The following is a 25,574-nucleotide window of genomic DNA, read 5'->3' as shown; positions in this document are numbered from 1 at the left end:
AAAGATGAAAGGAAAGCCTAACTTCTGTAAAATGGGAGGCAGAAGGGCAGGTGAATACTCAGGCAGATCAATTTTAGGCAACAGTATATATGAAAGTTGAGAATCTAAGAAGTTATCCCCTTAAGACTCTTTGAGCCCTTGCATATACCCCAGGAGAACATCTTTGTTTATGTCCAAGGGTATGCCTAAAGCCATTTTGAAAACTGCTGGCCTGTAGGATAAAATCAAACCTCTTTCCACACAGCACAATGACCCTCGTCATCTGAGGCAGGCTTATGTCCTATTCCTCCCCTTTTCCCCTCTACAGCCCATTCCCTACACCAGCTTTCAAGGGGAGCATGTGTCAAAAAGACTTCGTCTTTTGGATACCCTTGGACCCCTAGCTTGCTGCTATTTTAGACACAAAAGATGAGTCACTGAAATTTATACCGGCACCTTGCCCCTGGCTCGGTCCAGTCCCAGAGCCTCCGCTTGCTATGTGACATAAATTAATAGCACCAATTTAACCAGTCATCATACCTTTAGAATGGCATCTATAACATAAACCACCCAACCATGTATCTTCTTGCCACTCTCCAGGAAAGCTATTCAGCAATTCCAGCATTTCATATACATAGACGAGGTTTGTCTTGATTATTCTATTCTCCTGTTCTCCCTACAAACTTTCCATAATTTTCTGAAGCTTTCCACAATTTTTCCTTCCCCAGCTCACGTTTGGAAAGAGTCGCTCCCTTCTCTGACTGCGTGCTGTTTTTATTGACTTGGATATTTTTCATATTCTGCCTGTACTATGATGACTTGTGTATAGGTCTGGGCTTCTTATCTCCATGGCCGCCAAATCCACTGGTTTCTTTTCCGTTCTCATTTGATTCCTCAGTCCTGACCATCCTCCTTGAAAATCTCTTTTCCTGTATTTCCAGTCCATCCCTCTTGCTCCCATCTATTCTTCCTCAGGTTCTTTCGCCTGCATCCCCTTTGCCCACTGCTTATCCCAGAGGTTCTTATACTCTGCATGGTCCACTACCAGCAGTTACAGGCTTAACCCACAGAAGCTAACACAAAAATCAAATGACAGTCATCTTTTCCCAAGTTGGAGGAAAAAAATTTGATAGCAATTTTCTCATGTTAGAGCTTCTATTATTTTTCTTAAAGGTTTGGCAAATGCCACTACTTGCTGTTAGTAACAACCAGGAAATGACAAAAGTAAATAATTATTAAGGAAATACACAGAAATCATTTATACGTTGGTTAAGGGTTTTGTATATATGCCCATAGGTTGCGATTTTACATTATGCATAAAATGAGATCTTGTATTTTCCTAGCAGAATCCCTACAGGGTTAACAGGTTGGGATACTAACTGAAAGGCTGGCTGGAGGTTCAAGGTCACCCAACGGAGCCTCGGAAGGAAGGCTTGGCAATTTCCTTGTGAAAACTAAGCCATCAAAACCTCTATGGAACACAGTTCTACTCTGACAAATATGGGGTCGCTATGAGTCAGAATCAGCTCAGTGGCAGCTGGTGTGGGCAGTTTATTAGAAATGAGAATATTTAAGAGAACAGCTTATTAGCACTGAGAATTTTCAGAGAGCACAGTTTTATTAAAAATATCTGGAGAGCATAGTTTATTGGAAGAGACAACCCTGGGGACTGGGACTAGTGAATATATATAATTTGATCTGGGAAATGAGACCTAGAAGAGTTAACCCTTCTCCCCAGGCCCCTGGTGTGACAATATACCAGTGGTTCTTAAACTTGACTGTGCACCAGTCTCTTCTGAAAAGCTTGTTGTTGGTAGCTGTCGTCAAGACGATTCCAACTCATGGCGACCCTATGTGCACAGAATAGAGCTGCTCCATAAGGTTTTCAAGGCTGTGGCCTTTTGGAAGCAGATTGCCAGGCCCATGTTTCAGGGTGCCTCTAGATGGGTTCAAGCCACCTCTGTTTCAGCTAGTAATTGAGCGATTAACTGTCTACACCACCCAGCAGAGATTTCTGGGCTCCGCCCCAGGGTTCCTGATTCAGCAGATGTAGGGCGGGACTGATAATTTGCATTTCTAACAAGTCCCCGGGTGATATTGATTTTGCTGGTCCGGGCACCACACTCTGAGAACCACAGCAGTATACACAGTCTTCTAGGCCAACGCCCTCATAAACTCTGGAACAGCGTTACCCATGGATTAAGGTCTAATCGATTTATTTCACTAGCTATACTATCAGCACTAACAACAACAGAAAAGGTCAAAAAAGAAAATTTCATGATTCTTGGAAAAGAAGATGGACAAACTGTTCCTACTTCAGACACCCTTGTATATAAATGAATTTTTCTCAATTCTTAGGTTATCAAGTAGCTTCTGTATTCCTGACATTAATTTTGCCACTCTCTTATCAGCCAAAGTGAATTTTATACTATGTTCTTCTGATAAATGACTGAGTCACAAGTTCAAAATGTACATCATTTTCTCTTGTCAGGTGAGAAAGACAACGATGGGAAAGACTGGAGGATGAAGTCGAAGAAATTACATTAGAAAGTAGGCAAACAGGAAGAAAAACACAAATCACAGTATAACCAGAAATTTTCCAAGGAAAATAATTAAGGTTTAAAGAGATTACTACTCAATGGACTAAGAAAGGAAGAAGTAGCTTAATAAGTAGGAAGTTACACAATAACGTAGAAACAACTGGAAGTATAATGTCAGATAAATTGGGAGGAAAAAAAAAAAAAAAAAAGCCAAGCCAAAAGATAAGAGCTGTTTATTTTTTTAAATCATTTAACACATTGTTTAGCAAACAAGGTATACTAATATATGATGATTTGTAAAGTATGGGTTGCTATGAGTCGGAATCGACTCGGCGGCAACAGGTATGTTTTATTTGTTATTTTTTTTTTATTTGTACTTGGGTAAACATCCAACTCCATGGAAACAGAAATCAATCTGAGTTGTTCAATATCATATAGGTCACAGCCTGAACCGGTCAGTTACATAATTAGGAGAGACCTGGGAGGTGTGGTAGGCATAACATTGACACCCAAAGATAAAACCAAAAACCAAGCCCACTGTGATTCGGTTGATTCGAACTCATAGCAAACCTACAGGACAGAGTAGAACTGCCCCCATAGGGTTTCCAAGGAGCAGTTGGCATATTCAAACTGCAGACCTTTTGGATAGCAGACATAGCTCTTAACCACTGCACCACCAGGACTCCAAGTGACCCTATTAAAAAAAAAAAGAGTAAAACTGCCCCATAGGGTTTACAAGGCTGTAAATCTTTAAGAGAGCAGACTGTTACCTCTTTTTCACCCTGAAGGGCTGGTGGATTTGAACCACTGACCTTTCAGTTAGCAGCTAAGCACTTAGCCCCCGCACCACCAGGGCTCCTCCCCCAAAGATATCCTGTCCTCCTCCCCAGAACCTTACATGGAAACAGGAACTTTGCAGACGTGATTAAATTAACAGTCTTGAGATGGGATGATTATCCTAGATTACCTGGGTGGGTCTGATATAATCACAAAGGTCCTTAATAAATCGAAGAGGAGAGTAGGAAGGTCAGAGAAGGTGATGTGACAATGGAAGCCAAAGTCAGAGTGATGTAGCCATGAGCCAAGGAATGCAGGCAGCCTCTAAAAGCTGAAAAGGCAAGGAACAGATTCTCGCCCACAGCCTCCAAAAGGAACACAGCCTTGCAGACCCATTTTAGGCTCGTGACCTCCAAAACTGTAAGATAATAACTTTGTGTTGTTTTAAGCATCAACATTTATGGTAATTTGTTACCGCGGCAACAAGAAACTAATACAGGGGTCTCCAGCATGCTGGGTTGAATTGCAGAGCATGTGCCTCCGCTAAAGGAGAAGGTACGGCTCTTGGTTCTGCCAGATCTTCCAGTTTGTTAGGAAACGTCAAAGATCTGTAAGCAACTTTATCTTTTGTTTTAATGTGAAATTGTGTGGTACTTTTAAAGTTGGCAATTAGTAACACTGTGCAGGACAAATAAAGCAAATAAACAAAACAAAACAAAAAAGACCCCAATATTGATGGTTCCCCTTGATTTTCTTTATTGGACAGGTTCAATCGTGTAATGCACCTAGACCACGGAGAAGGGATGGATAAGCCAATATTTAAAACACTAAACAAGGAAAGGTGGTTGTTGTTTGCTGCTGTCCAGTCGGCTCCCAACCCACGATGACCAAATGCACAAAGGAATCAAACCTTGTGATATACAGGGCTTTCGATGGCTGAATTTCAGAAGCAGACGGCCAGCCCTTTCTTCCCAGTCTGTCTTAGTCCGGAAGCTCCACTAAAACCTGTTCAGCACCATTGCAACACACAAGCCTCCACTGATAGATGGGTGGTGGCTATACATGAAGTGCACTGGTGGGGAATCGAACCCAGGTCTCCCTCATAGAAGGTGAGAATTCTAGCACTGAACCACCACTGCCGTCAAACAAGAAAAGGTAGGAAATGTAAAAGAAGTGTAAGACAGAGTTCTTGCACAGAGAAATTCACAGTGCCACTGGGAAGACAATGCCAATATGTAAAATAATGACAGAGTAATTAACAGTCTTTATCTGCACTGAAGAATAACCCCCAAAAGTTTATAAGTAAATAAAATATGTATTCAAGAAGGGGAAAAGTAGGCAGAGACTTGGCATTACAGCTGTAGAAAAGCTTCAGAATGGTTAAGGTTTTATGCTGAACCTTCAAGGGTAGGTAGAATGTATGCACAAAAAGGGTAAGATATTCTACTCAACAGAGAATTGACTTGGTGAGTCCTCTCCTGTCCTGGAATCTTAAATTTTTAATTGAAGCTAAAAATATAATAAAGCCTGCATAAATGACAGGCCTTTTGGTATCCGATGAATTTACTACAAGTTTAAGTCTTCTATATTCCACAAATATGGGAGAAAATAATTGATTTTTTTCCCCCATTTTATTGGGGCTTGAAATTATAAGGGGGAAAAATAGTGATCATTTCCACATTTTTTTTCCTTTCTATTACATAAGTGGTTTAGTGGTTAAGTGCTACAGTTGCTAACCAAAGGGTCAGCAGTTCAAATCCGCCAGGCACTCCTTGGAAACTCTATGGGGCAGTTCTACTCTGTCCTACCGGGTCGCTATGAGTCGGAATAGACTCGACGGCACTGGGGTTTGGGATTACATAATACACAGTCATACAAATAAATGCAGACATATAACTCGGGTACCTCGAGATGAAATACATAAAAGTCTCAGATATTATTTTCACCCAATAGAAAGCTTTTAGATGCATAACCTGAATTTATTTTCCTTAAAACATGCTCTCTGAGTTATTTCATCAGAACTACCTTCAGCAAGTGTTTGCAAAAATTAACTATCCTTTCACCTCTGACAAAGAAACAACTATAAATTAATCAACTTGCAAAGCAAAAACAGAACACACCCACACGTAGGAATTACTTTCGCTGGCCTATAGTCCCTGGTGGAGCAGTGGTTAAGTGTTCAGCTGCTAACCAAAAGGTTTGTGGTTCAAACCCACCAGTCGCTCCACGGGTAAAAGATGTGGCAATCTGCTTCAGTAAAGATTAAAAACCAAAAACCAAACCCACTGTGACCCATAGCAACCCCACAGGATTTCCAAGGCTATAAATCTTTATGGAAGCAGACTGCCACATCTTTCTCCGGCGGAGCGCTCGTGGTTTGGAACTGTTGACCTTTCGGTTAGCTGTCGATCGCTTTAGCCACTGTGCCTTGGAAACTCTGTGGTGCAGTTCTATTCTGTCCTATGGTGTCACTATGAGTCAGAAGCAGCTAGGCGGTAACGGGTTTTATAGTTAACTCTACACTAACCCTAAGGAAATCTAGCCAGTCTCTGGTTTTAATTTTTGAATAGATAACTGTTGAATACTTGTTCAATTTGGTTTTAAGGATCACAATCTATGTTTTCAAAAACTGTTGTGACATTTCCCTCTATTCCTTTACAGGCAAGAAAACAGTAACTTTTTATTAAATGACATACCTTTAAAAATCACTAATAATTCCCATATAGTATTAAGGAGGACAACTATAAAAGACATCTCTAACTCCGAGTTATATAATATGAATTTTTCTCACTGGAAATATCTGAACAAGCCCTCTGCTTGAAATTCAGTGTTCACTGAAAAAGCAAAATGTGTCTATGTGTAAGTAACTGTGTGGTTTTTCAGAAGGTGACTCTCCTATTCCATTTAAGTGTGTTGAAGTGACTGGTGAAAACGAGCAAACCAGAAATGGGAGCTTTACGGCACTGTCAGAGAACTCAGCTTAAGCACTCTGGCCTCTGAACAACTAACTTTATGCTGCTGATCTAACTCATTCCTTTTGACCACATTCTTTCTGCTATGCTTGTTTCTTGCTAGACAGGAAAAAACAAAACAAAACAAAACAACCTGTTTCTTTGTGATCGAAGAATTTGTGGGATTATTTTGCTTTCCTGCTACAGGGTCATTCTGACAGAGCCTGGTGTTTCAAGCAAGTTGCTCTCTCGTCAGTTTAGGTTTTATACAGTTCTGTGGGTCCACGAGAAGTCCTGGTGGTGCAGTGGTTAGGCAGTCGGCTGCTAACCAAAAGGTCGGCAGTTCAAATCCACCAGCCACTCCTCCTTGCAAACCCTATGGGCAGTTCCACTCTGTCCTATAGGGTCGCTATGAGTCAGAATTGACTCGACACCAGTGGGTTTTTGGGGTGTGCTGGGTCCGTAACAGGATGGATTCAAATCAGTCTCAATCTTCTGCAGGGCACTTGAACGTAAAGCTGACACAAATCACTGTACACAGGTGTATAATGTCAAGAATTAAGATTTTCATAGGACTGGAGCTTTCTGTTTCTGAAGAAGTAGTGTGAACCAATATTTATTTCAGGTTAAATTATGAGGCGAGTATGACTCACCCTCCAATAACAATCACCTCAGGAAACAAACAGCTGTCCTCAGAGATTTTTCTGTATCCAGAGAGACCAGGTATATTGGCCCAAGTAACCTCTCAGAGCTTGGAACCCTCCAGGTCTCGGCGTCACTATTTCTATTACCTCACCAACCATTTTGTAAAATGTCGTAAGAATCAATAAAGCCACTGGTAAGTGAAAACCAGATAGTCTAAGTGACTATCGGTAAAACTTGCATTTTGTCAGAAATCGGACACCCTAAGTTAGTTCAAACCCATGAAATGCCACCGTCTTAGAAAGTGTTGTACAATACATACCTCTAAGTATGAAAATAACTCACATGAAATAACGCTGATCAAAGTGCAGTATGAAGAAACAAATTAATCATAAATCACCTGTTTGTAATCCATTTGAGTCCTTCTGTGAGGGGACTTGCACAAGAACATAAAGGGTGGGAAAGGGCATGAGGCATGACGGTAAGGTGCTGTATCTTGATGAGGACTGGGTTACACAGGGGCACGCATTTGTCTCATCTTTACATAATGCACAATTAGGATGCGTATGTTTCATTTAAAAACTGTCAAAAATATTGAGCAATAGTTAACCGTAAGCATGTTGAAATACGCAAACTGATGCCTGCAGTTTATTTTGAAACGCAGCAACACTAAAATGGGTTAAGAGAGGTGAATATACAGTTGCTCACTGTGAAACCCTTTCAAATTGCTCTAGGTTTGAAATTTTAATAATAAAATGTTGGAAGAAGAAAATATAACGGGAAAGGAATTGCTCAAGAGTTCACAGCAGCATACCCTCACCCCACTGCCCACTTCCTTCCCTTCTAGAGTCCATCTGGTATTCAGAACCCTGGCGGAACATTTAAATTGAAAGCTCAAAGCACAAATGTAACAAGCTGAGTGAGACTTGGAGGATCTAAAAAAATCAACTGCCCGAAACTGGTTGGTTACCTTGGAAAATTGTGTGTCAGGTGAAAAGGAAGGCAGCAGCTCCCCACAGATAAAATTTCTATATTTAAATCCCCAGTGAGCTGAAGTAGGGCACCCACCTGCAAGTCAGGTTGGCCAGAAGTTGCCAGAGAAAGCTCAGGTGCGTGACAAAAATCAAACCCCACACATACAACACGCTGCTGATTGCTAGAAATTGATGCCTGACAGAAGAGTGGTGGTAGCTGGTGGCAATGCAAAAGATTTGTCCTGAGGAGCAAGAAGCAGGGCTGTCAGCAATAATGAGTCCTGGAAGAGAACTGCCCAGGGATGCTAGTCACAGGTTGCAATATGGTCCATTCCTTGCAGAGAAGACAGCAGGCCACACCTCATCAGTTATGCCATCTATGAAAGGGCCAGTGTCTACGGCTAGTCCGTTCGCCTCAATCACATTTTCAGTTATTTGCTTCACAAACTGATTGCCGGGTATTGACGAGACAATGTCCATTAAGTTAAAAGTAATCGTCTGAGCAGCTATTTGATACTGTGTAGCACCTCATGAGTCCAAGCGTGGTCCCTGAATGAACAGTGACATCAGCATCAGCGGTACCTGGGAGCCTTTTAGAGCTTCAGAATCTCAGGTCTCATCCCAGACATGCTGTGTTAGAATCTGCAGTTTAGCAAGACCTCGGGTGATTCACATACACAGGAGAGTCTGAGACATGCTGGACAGGTTTCACAACAAGTCTTCTCATCAACAGCTTTATCGTCAAAGAGGAGAAGCCAAACACTAACCCACTGCCTTCGAGACTATTCCGATGCATGGTGACCTCGTGTGTTACAGAGAACTGCTCCGTAGGGTTTTTCTTGGCTTGAATCTTTATGGAAGCGGATTGCCAGGCCTTTCTTCCACGGCACTGATGTGTGGGTTCAAATTGTCAACCTTCAGGTTAGTAGTTGGGCACAAACCATTTATTGGTATATGTAAATGGGCAATATTAAGCCCCGTACACCTTGTGTCCTGTGAGCACCCTCACTGACAACTGCTTCCTCTCTGCAATGCTCCAGCCCTGGCCTCCACCTGTGTAAGAGAACTGCACCTAGTCACCTGGTCCAGACGTCCCCGGGAAATCTATAACATGTTTTGAAATTTTTGAAAAATTTTATATTCTCTGAAGTCTCTGGAAGTGTTCTGTATATATTTTTGGACAGTGGGTCGCCTTACATGTAATAGCTCTTTAATATAAAATGTTTTCTCCAACAGGTAACATGTTCACAGGCCACTGCCGTGTCTCAGCCGTAAGAGGTGGCTGTAGAAGTTCATCACTTGTCCTTAAAACTAGCCACTGAACGTTGCATTTTATTCATCTCTTAAAAATAAGTCTGCTTTAATGATAGTGTTTTGTTTACTTCAGTCACGATAATAAAGATTGCTTTATCCTCAACTAATATCTGTGGCTAGTCATGGTTCGTTTGAAACTAAAGATTTTTCTTTCATAATTACATATGTTTTCAAAGACACAAAGATATTCCTAACTGAAAAGACAAAGCACACAAAGTCACCAAGGACACAGTTTTCTAAAGCCATCTGAAGTCAATTACTCTGTACTAAACACAAGTTTCATACTTCAGCATCGCTTTTTGTCCATGCTAATGTGCAATTACAAGAAAAATACAATTACCAAATATAAGAACCTACCTTCTAAGTTTTTAATTTCCACTCTCTTATCGTAGGAAGGAATTTTACATAAAGTTTGACTGACTTTCCAAGACGACGAGTAAGCACAAAGTGTATCTTCGTTCAAACTTCTTATTTAGGCGAACATACTTAAAAAATATATATTTGATTGTGTTTCAGGTTAAAGTTTACAGAGTAAATTTGTTTCTGATTCAACAAACTGTACACAAAGTGTTCTGTGACATTGGTTGCAATCCCCACACTGTGTCAGCACTCTCCCCATTTCTGCCCTGGGTTCCCAGTTTCCTTTCCTCTGGTTTTCCTACCTTTTCCTGCCTTCTCATCTTTACTTTCAGGCAAACGTTTCCCTTTTGGTTTCATACAATTGTTCATTCTACGGAACATTTTCTTTTCGGGTGTTATTATTTTATTTTATGGGCCTGCCTATGGCTTGGTTAGCAAGTGGTTTCCGGGAATGGCTGCAGTCCCAAGTCAGAGGGGTATCTTAGGGCCATAGTCTCGGGGGTTTCTCTAGTCTCTTTCAGGCCAGTAAATGAATTTGGTTTTTTGTTCTACAAAATTTTTTTTTGAATAATAATTTTGCCTGTATTAATATCACTGATCAAAAACAGTGGTATTCAAAACAGAAAGTGTTGAAATATGCCCCATATTTTCATTAATGATTATGAAAAATACACATAAATGAATTGGCTTTTTGTAGTAATTAATGCACAGTGGAAGCTTTTTAACAACCTCTGTGTTTTATTGTGTGACATTTAGGTATTTACCCAAGGTAGTATCAAGAGACTGGTTAATTTTTTTTAAATATGGAAAGTGCTAAATGATACACACACAAATTCTAACAGTCAATCAAGTCATACCAATAAATGACTTATTGAAAACTACCTGAGTTGTAAATTAGATCTAGGAAAATTGTATAAGAGACATTAAATAAAGAAATCAATATCTAATTAAAGCCAGAATTACCATAAATTGCTAGTTATCTAATATATTCTGTCTGCTTAATTTTGCCTTAGATTATTCTCTTATTAGAAAATCTAAAGAAAAAAATCAATAATAAATAAAATCATCTTCATGAAGAAGTTTGGATGGTCCAAGCAGTTCAAAGGCAGAGAAGAATTTTCTTTACTGCCACTGCATATCCCTATATCCTGCTTACCTTCAGTGACCACACACAAAAAAATCGCAGTAAGTCCTTCTACAAAGTATAAAAACCATAAACTTATCAAAACTGCTCCCCTTGGTAAATCTTAACTTCTACTCCTGAAGCCATTTCTCAGTATGCTCTCTTACCTGAAAGGTGGGCGTAGGATTTAAAACTTCACCCAGTCAGAACAGGCTCTTGAGTGCACGCCTGCTGCAGACTGAGGACTCCTGGGGCAATCAGTTCCTGGAGAAGCCTCACTCTTTCCAGGAGGGGAGGAGGGGGCAAGAGATCCAGGGTGAACCAGCCCATGCAGCCAGCTCCAGTGACAACACTGGTCCTCTCACCCAAAGTCCCACCCCTTGGCCACGAAGTGAGAGGCTGGGCAAAGTGTGCCCACAGCCACAACAAATTCTCCAAGCAGAAATGCCGAGACTCTTTTTCCTATTCTAAGCAGAACCACAAATAGAGCAAACGCTTCTTACACACGTACTGCTGAGTAACACAGTCAGGGAATAAGAGGCCTGAATATAAGAACTGTCACTTGATCGTAGAGTGGGTATTTACCCATAGGAAGAGCAGATTTTGAATTCTGCACCTAAATTCTCCCTTAAAGCAAATCTTTGTTTTTCTGTAATGAAGACTACAAAAAGTTTAAGATATAAACCGAAAAGAAATCACAACTGATTGCCCACTGTTCAGGAAATGCAATACCTTGGTTAAAAGCTGCTGAAAAATCTTTTTTCAACCTCCTCATGGGGTTGCCAACTTTTGCCTGTTTTTCTCCTTTACAGAATCTTCAGAGTTCAAGAAAGGAAGTTTTCTTTTCCTTTTTTTTTTAAGTTACTAGTAGCTCTGATGTGAGGAAAAATAAACACTAACTGAGATTTGGAGATTATCTATCTTCCTTGCATGGATAATAAAAAGTTGAAGTTTGCCTTATAACTACACCTCAACAGGATTTTAATTCAACATCAAATTAGAACATTCTCTCTCTCCTACACACACACACACACACACACACACTATAAATCCTTTGATTTACCCATCGCTGAGTATTAGCATTCCAGCAAAAAAAAAATTCAGCATTTCCCAAAATATACCAGAGAATATAAAATCAGTGTTCTGAGAAACAAGGTTCCACGGTCAAGTTTTAGGATGGTCAGCCTACATAAATTTGAAGGGAATGCTGTACCACAGGATTTCTCCGAGTTTTTACTATGCTCATATTTGCCATGAATCAATAAGAAGATGTATGCTATGCATCGTTTCCCATACTTATTTAACCTCGAGATCTTTTCTTTGAGGAGCATCCTAAGGGAACTGTGCTTCATGGGACAGACTTGGGAAATGCTAATAAACTCTAGATTCCACTTGCAGGTTTTAATCAACAAATCTGATATTGTGAAGTGTTTTCAAAGCACTCAGAAAAGTCATGAAACCATTAGGCTTCCCATTTGCCCCAATTTGCACTAATATTTCTGAAATCACAGTGTGATCAACTTCTAGATTCCTCAGCATAATAAAGCTAAACCTGTTTTCCAAATGAAGCGTGTGGAATGGAAACAGACGGTACAGGTATTTAATGGAAATCTACTATAGTCTTCTCATTATGCTGGAAAATATGAAGGACAGCATGGTCCCTACCTTCAAGAAGCTGGACATTCTGTTTTGATCCTCTGCAGTTCCCATAGTGGATATATGGTTATACTGCGGTCATCTGTTGGCCCTTAAATGCTAAAAGCCAACACTCAGAGATTAACATTCAGCCAATGTATCCTAAAAGCAGGAATCCAAGTATTCGAAATACTGACCCCAATCCAGGAGTAACCATCAGAAATAATACTCAAACACACTACCACTTGGATCCATATGTGCGTATTTCGACCATTTTTGTACAGGTTGACATAAGAGGAAGAAATTGAGCCAAGTGCCTCCAGCAAATTATATAAAACCTGATTTCCACCTCAAACGCTCCCCTTAATCCCAAATCCTACAGTCCTGAAGTTCCACATCTGCAGATATCCCTGGCCAGTCTATCGTTCTCATTTATATAAGAAGTGAGTTTTGTGGAAAGATGGTAGTTGTGGCTCACAGCTGCTCCACAGAAATGATTAAGCCAAGTTGGCACTGTCTCATTCATTCATCCCACCTTGAAAACAAACTACTCCACTCAAGTTACTTTTCCAAATCAGATCTCTTACAAGACTGACATCTTTTCAGAATGAATTATACTTCTGGAATCCTTCTTACCAGAAGACATTAAATAAAATGGAAAAATTATGACATTACTTCATAGTACAGGTATTTATTTTACTGAAAAGAGCACTATTACTATGTTGAGGAAAATGTCTCACAACATTTTAAAGACATAAAATGGTGTGATGTTGGGCGAACAGCTTAATTTCCCTGAGCCTTAATTTCTTTGTCTACAGAACAGAAATAAAACCATGCTTCTCAAAAAAAAAAAAAATTTTTTTTTTTTATTTCCTCACTAAAAAAAAAAAACAAAAACTGAACCCATTGTGTTAAGTCTGTTCTGACTCATGGCGGCCCCATGTGTTACAGGGTACAACTGCTCCATAGAGTTTTCTTGGCTGTAATCTTTACAGAAGCAGTTCGCAGGCCTTGGCCTTTCTTCCACATAGCCACTGGATGGGTTCGAACCCTCCATCTTTAGGTTAGCAGCCAGCTGCGACCCCGTTGCCCCACCCAGGAACCTTTCACAAGGGTACATGAGAACCAAAAGAAAAAATACTAACTCCAAAGCTCTGGGCAAATGTAGGTTATACATCATGATACCATGATATCTTGGGATGTTCATTCAGCAATTATTGACTAAGGTCCTGCCATATGAGGAAAACAGTTTGAGCTAAAGAGAGTCACTATTAGCCTGAAAAAGACATATCTCTGTCTCATTATAAGAAATGCATATAAGCTGAGGCATCTTAAAAAAGAAAGGAACACAAGTTCTGAAAACATTCACAACACAGAAGGCATAAAGTCAAAAGTAAAAGTTCCTATGTATTAATATTCCATATTCCATACCAATTACAACCACTGCTGAATTTTACAGTTGCCTGTAATCACTTTGTTTTATAAGATGCTTTTATATTCAAAATATGTTGTTGTGTGCTGGCAACTCATAGTGACCTTATAGGACAAAGCAGAACTGCCCCTACAGGGTTTCCCAGGTTGTAGTCTTATGGAAGCAAATTGCCTGGTCTTTTCTCTCGCTTAGCAGCTGGAAGCTGAACAATTTTGGTGTACAGAATGTTATGAAAATGTTATAAATCTTAATAATAAAATGGGAAGATGTATGAATCGCTATTATTTAAAATTTTCATATCAAGGAGTCAATAGTGCTCACTCGTCTATGCTAAGAAAAATGGAGGACAGCTTTCTGGACAACTGACTGGAAGAGATCCATATTTATACCTATTCCCAAGAAAGGTGAACCAACCCAATGTGGAAATTATCAAACAATATCATTAATATCACATGCAAGCAAAACTTTGCTGAAAATCATTCAAAAGCAGCTGCAGCAGTATATCGACAGGAACTGCCAGAAATTCAGGCCGGTTTCAGAAGAGGATGTGGAACCAGGGATATCATTGCTGATGTCAGATGGATTTTGGCTGAAAGCAGAGAATACCAGAAGATGTTTACCTGTGTTTTATTGACTATGCAAAGGCATTCGGCTGTGTGGATCATAGCAAATTATGGATAATATTATGAAGAATGGGAATTCCAGAACACTTAATTGTGCTCATGAGCAATCTGTACATAGATCAAGAGGCAGTTGTTCAGACAGAACAAGGGGATACCTAGTGATTTAAAGTCAGGAAAGGTGTGCGCGTCAGGGTTGCATCCTTTCACCACACCTATTCAATCTGCATGCTGAGCAAATAATCCGAGAAGCTGGACTATATGAAGAAGAACGGGGCATCAGGATTGGAGGAAGACTCATTAACAACCTGCATTATGCAGATGACACAACCTTGCTTGCTGAAAGTGAAGAGGACTTGAAGCACTTACTAATGAAGATCAAAGACCACAGCCTTCAGTACGGATTACAACTCAACATAAAGAAAACAAAAATCCTCACAACTGGACCAATAAGCAACATCATGATAAATGGAGAAAAGACTGAAGTCGTCAAGGATTTCATTTTACTTGGATCCACAATCAACACCCATGGAACCAGCAGTCAAAAAATCAAAAGACACATTGCATTGGGCAAATTGGCTGCAAAAGATCTCTTTAAAGTGTTCAAAAGCAAAGATGTCACCTTGAAGACTAAGGTGCATCTGACCCAAGCCATGGTATTTTCAATTGCATCATACGCATGCAAAAGCTGGACAATGAATAAGGAAGCTGCAAGAAGAGCTCACGCCTTTGAATTGTGGTATTGGCGAAAAATATTGAATATACCATGGACTGTCAAAAGAACTAATAAATCTGTCTCGAAAGACGTACAACCAGAATACTCCTTAGAAGCAAGGATGGCGAGACTGCGTCTTACATACTTTGGAGATGTTGTAAGGAGGGATCAGTCCCTGGAGAAGGACATCATGCTTGGCAGAGTACAGGGTCAACGGAAAAGAGGAAGACCCTCAGTGAGGTGGATTGACACAGTGGCTGCAACAATGAGCTCAAGCATAACAACGATTGTAAGGATGGTGCAGGACCGGGCAGTGTTTTGTTCTGTTGTGCACAGGGTCGCTATGAGCCAGAACTGACTCAATGGCACCTAACAACAAAATAACAACAACAGGAATCAATAGACTGTCTTAAGTTGATAAATCTATAGAGTTTAATTATATGATTTACATTTGTAATAATTTAGTACCACAAAAATAAAAAACACAGTATAAAACTTTAAGTTATAAAATTAAAAAGTTTAAAACAGAAAACATGGAAGGCGCTACAAAACCTAGAAATAAAAGAAAACATCAAACCAGGTACATGTTCTGCATCTACAGGGACCCACCTGTGCCTTCAACCTCTCTGTTCCAAATAAGGTCTCTCTGCTTTGGCCTCACAGAGCTCAACCTGCTCATATGCCTCTAGAAAGGTATATTATTATTTTTCTGAGATTTTTTTTCTCCAAATATCACTAAATTTGGCACATAATCTTCAGAGTCTTAATGTTTGGAGTTGTGCCACTTCCTACTTTTAATGTCCTGCCCCCATCTGTCAATTTGTAGTGCTGTGGTGGCTTGTATGTTGCTATGATGCTGGAAGCTATGTCACCATATTTCATATAAGAGCAAGACTCAGTGGAGCGCCCAAACTAAGAAAGACTAGAAAGAAAAGTCTGGTTAAAGTTGCCTTGGGATCTGTTCCCAACTCACTTATTTTAGACGCGTCATCAGGAGTGACCTATTGCAGGAGAAGGACGTCATGTTTGTAAAGTAGAAGGCCAGCAAAAAAGTGAGGGAAACCCTTAATGAGATGTATTGACACAATGGCCAGAACAATGGGCTCAGACACATCAAGGATCATGAACATGTGTAGGACTAGGCAACATTTCATTCTGTTACCCACGACCCCTTGATGGCAACGAACACCACCACCACTTTAATGAAGATTATTTCCCTATTTTTAATTATTTTTGACATATCAGCAGTTTTAAGGAAGAGAACAGACATACTTTTACTCAGACTTTAACAGAAGGCCCACCTCCCAACTTGTTCTACTAAGTTTCTTATTGTTTCCTACATTTTTTTTAGTTTTCCTATTTCTCTACTGCCTCCGTCTAGCAGCCTAGTCCCTTTCTAAATTCTTCATGTTAAAATCGACGATATGCTGAGCCAGTTTGCACAGCCTGTGACAGAGTTGTGTGTAATTCTACCCATCCCTACATTAAGTGACTTCAAATGAGTAGCCTGAAATCAGCCATGGTGGGAATATTTACACCAAGGAAATTGGCAAACAATACAAACCAGGGGTCTCTCTACCATCCCCACACCTCACCAGCACACAAGTACACCAATGGAAAGGTCTATGAATTAGAAAACCAGCTTGTTAGAACTTATGTAAAGGAAGGATACACATTTTTTTTTTTTTTTTTTTTTTACTGAGAACAAGATAAGCCTTCTACTTTGGCTTTTTTCTTAGCTTGTTGTACAGACTATTTCATATATTTGACACTGCAAGATAAGCAAGCTCCAGAAGGAAGGTATTACTATAATTAAATACCATAGTACCAATGAACATGAACAAAGGCTGTGTTTCCAGAATAAATACCATCCTTCCCAGTTCCCTTTCACATAATTTTGTAGAATATTTTCCCCTATTGCGACCTGATAGGACAGAGTAGAACTGCCCCATAGAGTTTCCAAGGAGCGTCTGGTGTATTTGAACTGCTGACCTTTGGGTTAGCAGCCGTAGCTCTTAACCACACCACCACCAGGGTTTCTGGTCTAAACGGTACATCAAATCAATTTCTGACTCTCATCACCAAGGAATTTAAAAAGTATCAGAATATTCATTTACAGTGACATCACAAACAAGAAAACTTTTTAGGTACAGACAGATCTCTTTCTGTCCCCCAAGTCCCCCCTACCCGCCCCCTCCCCCCATCAAAAAAAATCACACTTTCTGGTTCCTTTGTTCTCAAAAGTCTATGCACTAAAGTCCAAAACAATTATTTAACAGAGCCCTTGATCCTTCCAACCTCTTAAAAGACTGATTTTAAAACCGCCAACCCAGTGTGCTCAGGGTGAAGTCAACTCATTGTTACAGGGAACAAAGGACAAATTAGCCAAGAACAGTATTTTAAAACATGGTAAAGACATTTTAACAAGCACTGCCAATTCAGTCCTCCTGGGCCATCCACCTAATGAATCACGAAACAAAAGATTTGACAAAAAGGAAAGGACAATCTGTAAAGAAAGGAATAACAAAATTTTAAATATTTCAGAGACTAGCACGCTCAATGTTCCTCTAACTCTTGATGCTAGCTACGCTGAACATCTTCTACAGCATCACGGGTTATCAGTATTATTACTCTGTATCAATAATTACCAGTATTACTGGATTTATTATATTAATAATTACCAATCAGAAGCGGAAAAGGTAGTTACCTTTAAAGTTAGAATAGAATCCATAGCACGATACAGATACTTCCTAAGATCTTTTGTATGAATATTTTATTCTACTCCAAGAAAAAAAATATATACAGTGCATGATAAAAGCAATGTCAGTGTTTGGAGATAAGTCCATTTTTTGTCCCGTCATCATGAGTCAATAAAAATAAAACTCATCTCGCTGACGATGGTTTGTGCTGCAAGTCAAACTTTCCTATGAACACTAGTAAGACACTGGTAATCACCAGCTCCTGGTTTGCAAGGTCAGTGAGACAACATAACAGACAGTTAAGAACATCAGGCTAGAATCAGACACACCTGGGTTGGCATGAGAAGTATTTGATTTTGAAGAAGTTACTCAACCTCTCTACATTTCAGTGTTCTCATCTCTAAAACAGGAACAAAAACATCCACCTTGAAGGGTTATTGAAAATATTAAAATAAGAAAGACTATAACTGGGTTGGGTGGGTATGTAAGCCTTTAACATAGTGTCTGGTACATAGTAAGTTATCTATACTCTGGGATAATATTATTACCGCCTTTGTACGATGTCAGCCACTCAGATAGCTGCCCCTGATTTCACTGGCAATCCCGTGGAGTGACAGTAGTTTAGGCCAGTTCTTCTTAAAGTTCAGTGTGCACACAAATCACCTGGGGGTGGTGTTAAACATACAGGCTGCTATTCAGGAGCTCTGGGTGGGGCCCGAGATTCAGCATTTCTAACAAGCTCCCAGGTATGCAAATCCATTGCTGTCGAGTCGATTCTGACTCATAGCGACCCTAAAGGACAGAGTAGAACTGCCCCATAGGATTTCCAAGGAGTGCCTGGTGGATTTGAACCGCTGACCTTTGGGTTAGCAGCCTTGGCTCTTAACCACTACACCATAAAACATTGATTCCAGGATCCAACACTACCTTTCCTGTTAATAAAGAACTCTTCCTTTAAAAATGGGAAAAACTACAGTCCACTCAGGATACTTGCTATATTCGATTATAAGAAAGGCAAGCAACTAGTCAACCTGTAGGAAAGAACTTGGGTTTTCGAATCAAACAGGCCTGGTTTGAAACCCAGCCCCATTACTTACTAGCTACTTGTACGGCTTTGAATAAATTACAAACCTCCTAAAGGTCAGTTTCTTTATTTGTAAAATGAAGATAATAACTATCTCAAAAATATAAACTAGCTCAAATAACAGCTATCCCCCCAAATTAGTATTTATATGCATATCCCATGGACCTGCACTGGTGCAGTGGTTAAGGGCACAGCTGCTAACCAAAGGGTCAGCAGTTCGAACCTACCAGCCACTCCTTGGAAACCCTATGGGGCAGTTTTACTCTGTCCTATAGGGTCGCTATGATTGGAATCAACTCGATGGCAATGGGTATCCCATGTTAAACCCCGGTGGCATGGTGGTTAAGTACTACAGTTGGTAACCAAGAGGTTGGCAGTTCAAATCCACCAGGCGCTCCTTGGAAACTCTATGGGGCAGTTCTACTCTGTTCTATAGGGTCGCTATGAGCCAGAATCAACTTAATGGGCAGTGGGTGTTTGGTTTTAACACGTAGTAGGTGCTAAGACTCATAGCTTATTTTTGGTTGAGGTGCTAAGAACAGCTTCCTTTTTGCTCCCGATATCATTCTTTTAATTACTTGCTAATGGAACGCTGGCTTTTTTTCTGCTTTCACTCTACCTGGGCCCTTCCTCACCTCTCTAGAAAACTTTCTGAAGACCTGGTACTACGAAAAACCCTTTTCATGCTATTTCAAGCTGCCAGTACTAGTAATTTCCCAAGAGAAAGAACCTTATTTCCTAGTATGTTCTACTAATCCTCGAGACCTAAAGTCTGGAAGAAAACTGTTTTCCACATGGCTTATCTCTATTCTAAGCCCTTTCAGGCTCTCTCTTCTTTTTTTTTTTTTTTTGCACAGAGACAAAAAGGAAAGGAGCAGAGATCATGGGCACCTCTGTCTCGGTCTCTATAAAAGCCTGTGACTGTCTTTTTCAATCAAGGAAACTGTTATCCTGGGCAAACAGCCACTCACTCCAAGATAACTCTGTATTCTTTCTGAGTCACAAAAACTGAAATTGATTCTATTTCTTAAGGAAGTTATAAACACGTCTGTTTGTCCGTGTGCACACACACATGCAGAAAAACATGCACACAGATATACACACACGAGTTTTGTTGTGGTTTCCTATCACCTAGTAAAAATTTATAAAATGCTGAAAATATCAAATGCCCAGTTTAGCTCTGTCCCCTCATTCATTTAACACATCTTTACTGAATCCCCCTCATGTGCCCAGCACTATCTCAGACGTCTGGTGTACACTGGCGAGTAAACAGACATGGTCTATGCCCTTGTGGACCTAAGGACTCTGGCCTTCTCTAATATCACTCCCAAATCCAGGACACACACCCAGAGCTAGTTCTGGTTTCTGAACCCTAGCCCAGGGCAGAGGAAGACAACTAACTAGATGCTCCATCTAAACAAGGCAAAGCAAAACTGTTGGAGACCTCTGGCCACAGTTCTCTGCTAAGCAGATAAAGTCCACCAGGCACCAGCAGTCGAAACCTATAAATATAGTCTCTGTTATGCCACCTAACCTCAGCCAGTCCTGCTCACCACGCTTCCCTGGCTGGAATGGAACAGTGGCCCCTTGGAGGCACAGATCCCAAGGCAACTTTAGTGTGGACGGTCGTTGTTCATCTCTTTCCACTACGTGTCCATCTCCCTAACAGGTGTAGCTAAATAGGACTAAAAGTCTGTCAGAACCAGTAACATATGATTCCACTTATACGAAATTTCTAGGATAGGCAAGTGACTAGATAGTAAAGTTTGTTAGTGGCTACCAGGGGCTGGTGGGAGGGAGGGGAAAAGCTCGACTTGCTGCTTCAGTTAAATATTTCATAGACTAATAAAGGCAGATGTGGAGCTTCAGTTAAAGGTGACAGGAAAATTTAGTCATGAATAATGGTAATTCTGAAATGACAAACGATTTTATATGTATAAAAAATTTTATATATATATATATATACTTACCACATTAAAAAAAAAAAAGCCTTTCAGAAGATTCCTGAAGCTCACCAGCACACTAAACAATAGATAATTGTAATATTTCATCAGCCATGTATTGCCATGTTTAAGATCTTGCCACGTCTTTGCAAAAAAAAAAAAAAAAACAACTATTTTTTTAGAAAGTAGAAACAGAAAACAAAATGAAATCAGTTTTCATTTACCATTTCTAGGTCCCTAAAAAATTCTGTCAAGCTGGGCTCTCTCCATTCCAGGGCTCCCAGGGTATAAAAGAGGCATTGCTAATACAATCATCTTGATTAAGAATTCATATAATGTAAAAGACATCAGAAAAAAACGTAATCAGAATATATGGACATGATGTGATCAGATAATCAGTAAAACCTTCAGATGCAGATGAATTTATTGTTCGCATTGACGAATCCTAATTATGTCCAGGAATTGGTTTGCCAGGGGGCTATGAATTAAAAAGAAGGTCCCTCTCATCAAATGAAAACATACTTTCCTCATAGTTCCTCACTGTTTATTTTAAAATGGGAGATGAAAAGGCATCTTTTACTTCTCTCACCACAAATCAATAATAATCCCATATTAATTATCCCGTATTAATTATGCTATATTAATTATTCATGCATATGAAAACAGCAGAAACCCTGGTGGCATGGTGGTTAAGTGCCACAGCTGTTAACCAAAGGGTTGGCAGTTCGAATCCACCAGGCGCTCCTTGGAAACTCTATGGGGCAGTTCTACTCTGTCCTATAGGGTCGCTATAAGTTGGAATCGACCTGACGGCACTGGGTTTTTTTTTTTTTTTTAATGAAAATAGCACGCAGTTCATAACTGGGCAGTGTGGAGTTGCAGAAAACAACGTCACTTGCATAAAGAGGACTTCACAGTTCTTATACATATGGAAATAGTGTCATTTTTGTAACAAAGAAAGGAACACTACTCCCAAAGGTCTCCAACATATATTCAAAAGAGGCCTAATGCTAAATACCTACCTACATACCTGTCCAAGGATAAAGCAAGGCTTAGTTCAAGGACATTATCTAACTAGCTTGGAACCCTGGTGGCACAGTGGTTAAGAGCTCGACTGGTAACCATTAAGGATGGCAGTTTGAATCCACCAGCCGCTCCTTAGAAACCGTATGGGGCAGTTCTACTCCGTCCTATAGTGTTGCTATGAGTCGGAATCAGCTTAACGGCAACAGATTTGGGGTTTTTTTGTTTGTTTGTTTTGGTATCTAACTAGCATGATTTAAAATTCAGGGAGAAATTACACCTTCTTAGAGAATAACTTGGGTAAAAACCACCCACAGTCCACAGACATTCCACGGAGCAATCTGAAAGGGTCTTCTAAAAACTAGATGAACGAGTGAATGAATTTAGGGTTAATATTTCTGACAACAGCTGTACTTGGATTGGCTGAACTAATACAGGCTGAAATCATTTAAACTGTGCTTCACTTTCCCTAAGAGAATTCTCAAGACTAGCACAAAATCTTCATACTTTAGAACAGTGATTCCCCGAGTCAGGGGCCAGTATCACTAGGGAAATACAAGATGGTTTTAGGGGTTTGCAGACTCAGTCTGGGGTCACACAGCATCCTCCACGGGAAGGTCTGACTTCTCTTGCGAGCCTTCTGATTACAACAAAGAGAATCTCCACTTTGGGCAAGCATTTCTTTAAGCCTACTCTATCCCCTGCTAATCTCAATATTTCTCTCTCTCTCTGTTCTCTCTGCCTCTGCCTCAATAAAAAGAGGGAAGCTCTCTGACTCAGGGTTTTTGGCAGGCTGTGGCATCTATGCTGGATTAAACAACATTGTTCGGTTTTCATTTTTTAGTTTTTATGGACATCTACTATTTGTAGCACGTGAAGTCATTTTCCATTTAAAGAAGTGAATTAAGGTTTCCTTCTTAAATATTTTTTATTTGTGACAAAAAAAGTAAAAAAGAGTTGGTAAATAATAATAGAAGTGGAATATAATCATGACAAAACACATTAAGGTAGCATCTGAATGGCTGCTACTTGGAAACACTGTTCTAAAATACTTGTAATCCAGTGCTTAAAACAACTGGGGTTTGAATACTAGGTTTGCAACTTCCTTGCTGTGTGGCTTTAGGCAAATCACTTAAGATCTCTGTTCCTCAGTGCCCTCACTTGTAAAATAGGGATGATGATTATACCTACTTCAAAGGTTTAATGTGAGGGTAAATGGGTTATTACAGATAAAGCACTAACATGTTACTCAGCATATAGCTTGAATTCATCATAAATTAGTTATTATTGGTAAAATTACTGTTGTTGTTGGGTGCTGCCGAGTCAATTTAGACTTATAGAGATTCTACAGGACAAAACATAACTGCCCCATAGGGTTTCCAAGGAATGGCTGGTGGATTCGAATTGCTGACCTTTTGGTTAGCAGCCAAGCTCTTACAAAATTACTAGTATTTTATAAATATACCGAGGTAAATAATTATATATTGAAACCCAATGTTCTAGCATGTGAATGACATGTAAGGTAAGGAGCCTTCTTCACAGGCTCTTGTGCTCCTGAGCTCCTTTTGTTTTCTTATTTGAAATGCAGCTGATGGAGGAGTATTTTAAACCCAGGAAGCAGAAAATCAAGTGCACTGTCTTAATTCCATATTATAGTTGCCTTCCCTCCCTATTTAAAGGTCTCAATATTTTACTTCTTGAGAGTTAAAAATGAGCTTGCCATTCCTTACCCACAGGATACCAACCAAAATGCACTTACAACCAGGCACGTGCTTCCTCCAACATTTTAACATTCTCCCTGATGCATGTAAATGGATTTTTTTTTAACAACAACAACAAAAAAATACAGCCGCTTCACATGCAATGACTTTTTAAAACTCTGGTTGAATATAAAAGACAAACGGGCATCTCTAGTTTATCTTTTCCTTTATATGATTTTTCTATCTTTGGCTTCCTGGAGAATTCCTCCATTTGGTCATGTAGTTTAATCTGACACCCTTGAACGAATCCTAAAACGTGGGAAAGTCACTCCACGTTAACACCTTGTGCCTTCTTGGCTTCACCCAGTTCAATGAGTGTTTTGGACTGAAAAAAGGAAGGGCAGAGGAGGAACACCGGATGGTGGTGAGGGATTAGCCATCCATGTGTTCAGCTGAACTCTGCGCTCAGACTCTTTGGGCTAATACACCATCTTGAAGAATAAACACGGGCTGACCAGTCCAGTCTCACAAGATATCATCTCCACTAGAACACAACTAAGGAGACCGAAGGGCACGACGGTTAAGCACTCAGCTACTAACTGAAAGGTTGGTGGTTTGAACCCACCCAGCGGCTCCACGGGAGGAAGACCTGGTGATCTGCTCCCGTAAAGACTCCAAACTGAAGCCAAACCCACTGCTGTCAAATTGATTCCAACTCATAGCAATCCTGTAGGTCAGAAGAGAGCTGCCCCATAGGGTTTCCAAGGCTTTAAATCTTCACTGAAGCAGACTGCCACATCTTTCTCCCACAGAGTGGCTGGTGAATTCGAACTGCTGACCTTTTGGTGAGCAGCCGAGTGCTTTAACTACTGCGCCAAACAGGACTCCTTCCCATAATGATTATAGCCTAGAAATTCCTATGGGGCAGTTCTACTCTGTCATATAGGCTCACTATAAGTCGAAAATCTATTTCAAGGCAGCTAACAACAGTAACAGAAACCAACTAGGAAAAAAGAAAACAAAAAAAGGAAAGAGGAAGAGACAACAAAAAAGAAGTAACTCTGTAATTCATGTGAAGGAAAATGGTTAACAACAAAAGTAACGCTGATTGCAAATGTAACCTTCAAGATGTGCAGAGCCCGGTAATCCCTCAAAGAACAGGTAATACAGTCTGATTGCGTTTGAATGTCAAACGCAGGCATAAGCAATAGCTATGTAAATTGCCAACACAGGCCATGTACTCAGAGTCTAGAGTTAATTTTTAAAACCCAAGTCATTACTCCTACCCCTCTCGGTTCTGTCAAAAACAGGCCCTTCTCTCATTTTTTAAATGATCATGTATTCACACCTACAGTGGCAGCTCTTCAGTGTGGCTATGACATAGAACTCTCGACACCAGGCTACCTGGGTGCAAACCTCGGGTCTGTGGGACTATGGCATGTTACTTAACCTCTTTGTACCCCAGCTCCATCACCTAAGAATAGGATCATAATACCTTGCAGGGCTGTGGAGAACCATATCTAGCATGTGGTTAATGCCATGTCAGTGTTTGTTATTTCTAGTAATGGTCATATATGGCCTTTAAATGACTTATTGAATACACCAAGATAGGCATTACCATATGCCCATTTTATAGATGAGGAGTTAGCACATTTCAGAGGGTCATATAACATGCCCAAAGTGACAGAGTTTGTCAGCCATGGAGCCAAGCTGTAACATCAGCTCTGCCCCTCTGCACCACCTGAAACGAACTGAAGATTGAGAACAAAGGCACCCATGGCAGATGACTGAAGGGGTCCTGAAAACATACAGGGAAAGTCTCCTAATGACAAGCAGAGGGTGACACTGGTGGCTCGCTAGGAGAATTCTCACCTTCCACACGGGAGACCTGGGTTTGATCCCCAACCAATGCATGTCTTGCACAGCACGTTGCTATGATTCTAAACAGGTTTCAGCAGAGCTTCCAGACTAAGACAGACAAGAAAGAAAGGCCTGAAGATTTACTTCTGAAAATCAGTCAGTGAAAATTCTATGAATCACAACAGTCCAGTCGGCAACCATCC

General features: G+C 40.2%; 1 protein-coding gene across 9 annotated transcripts in view; it reads right to left on the bottom strand.

Annotated features, from left to right (window-relative positions):
• The window catches only part of PLCB4 (phospholipase C beta 4), a 446,434-nt gene that overhangs the window by 302,558 nt on the left and 118,302 nt on the right, over positions 1-25,574 (bottom strand). Inside the window, exon 1 of one of the 9 annotated variants that reach the window (XM_049869958.1) lies at positions 10,828-11,557. The exons of 6 other annotated variants lie outside the window; for them this stretch is intronic. The gene's annotated coding sequence lies outside the window, so the exon portion shown is untranslated. Of the gene's footprint in view, positions 1-10,827; positions 11,558-25,574 lie in introns of those variants that run through there. 2 more of the 9 variants (XM_049869965.1, XM_049869967.1) reach the window with 2 other exon arrangements.

This window comes from Elephas maximus, chromosome 25 (assembly GCF_024166365.1).
Source record: "Elephas maximus indicus isolate mEleMax1 chromosome 25, mEleMax1 primary haplotype, whole genome shotgun sequence".
NCBI lineage: Eukaryota > Metazoa > Chordata > Mammalia > Proboscidea > Elephantidae > Elephas > Elephas maximus.
This window is presented reverse-complemented; position numbering and strand designations above follow the sequence as displayed.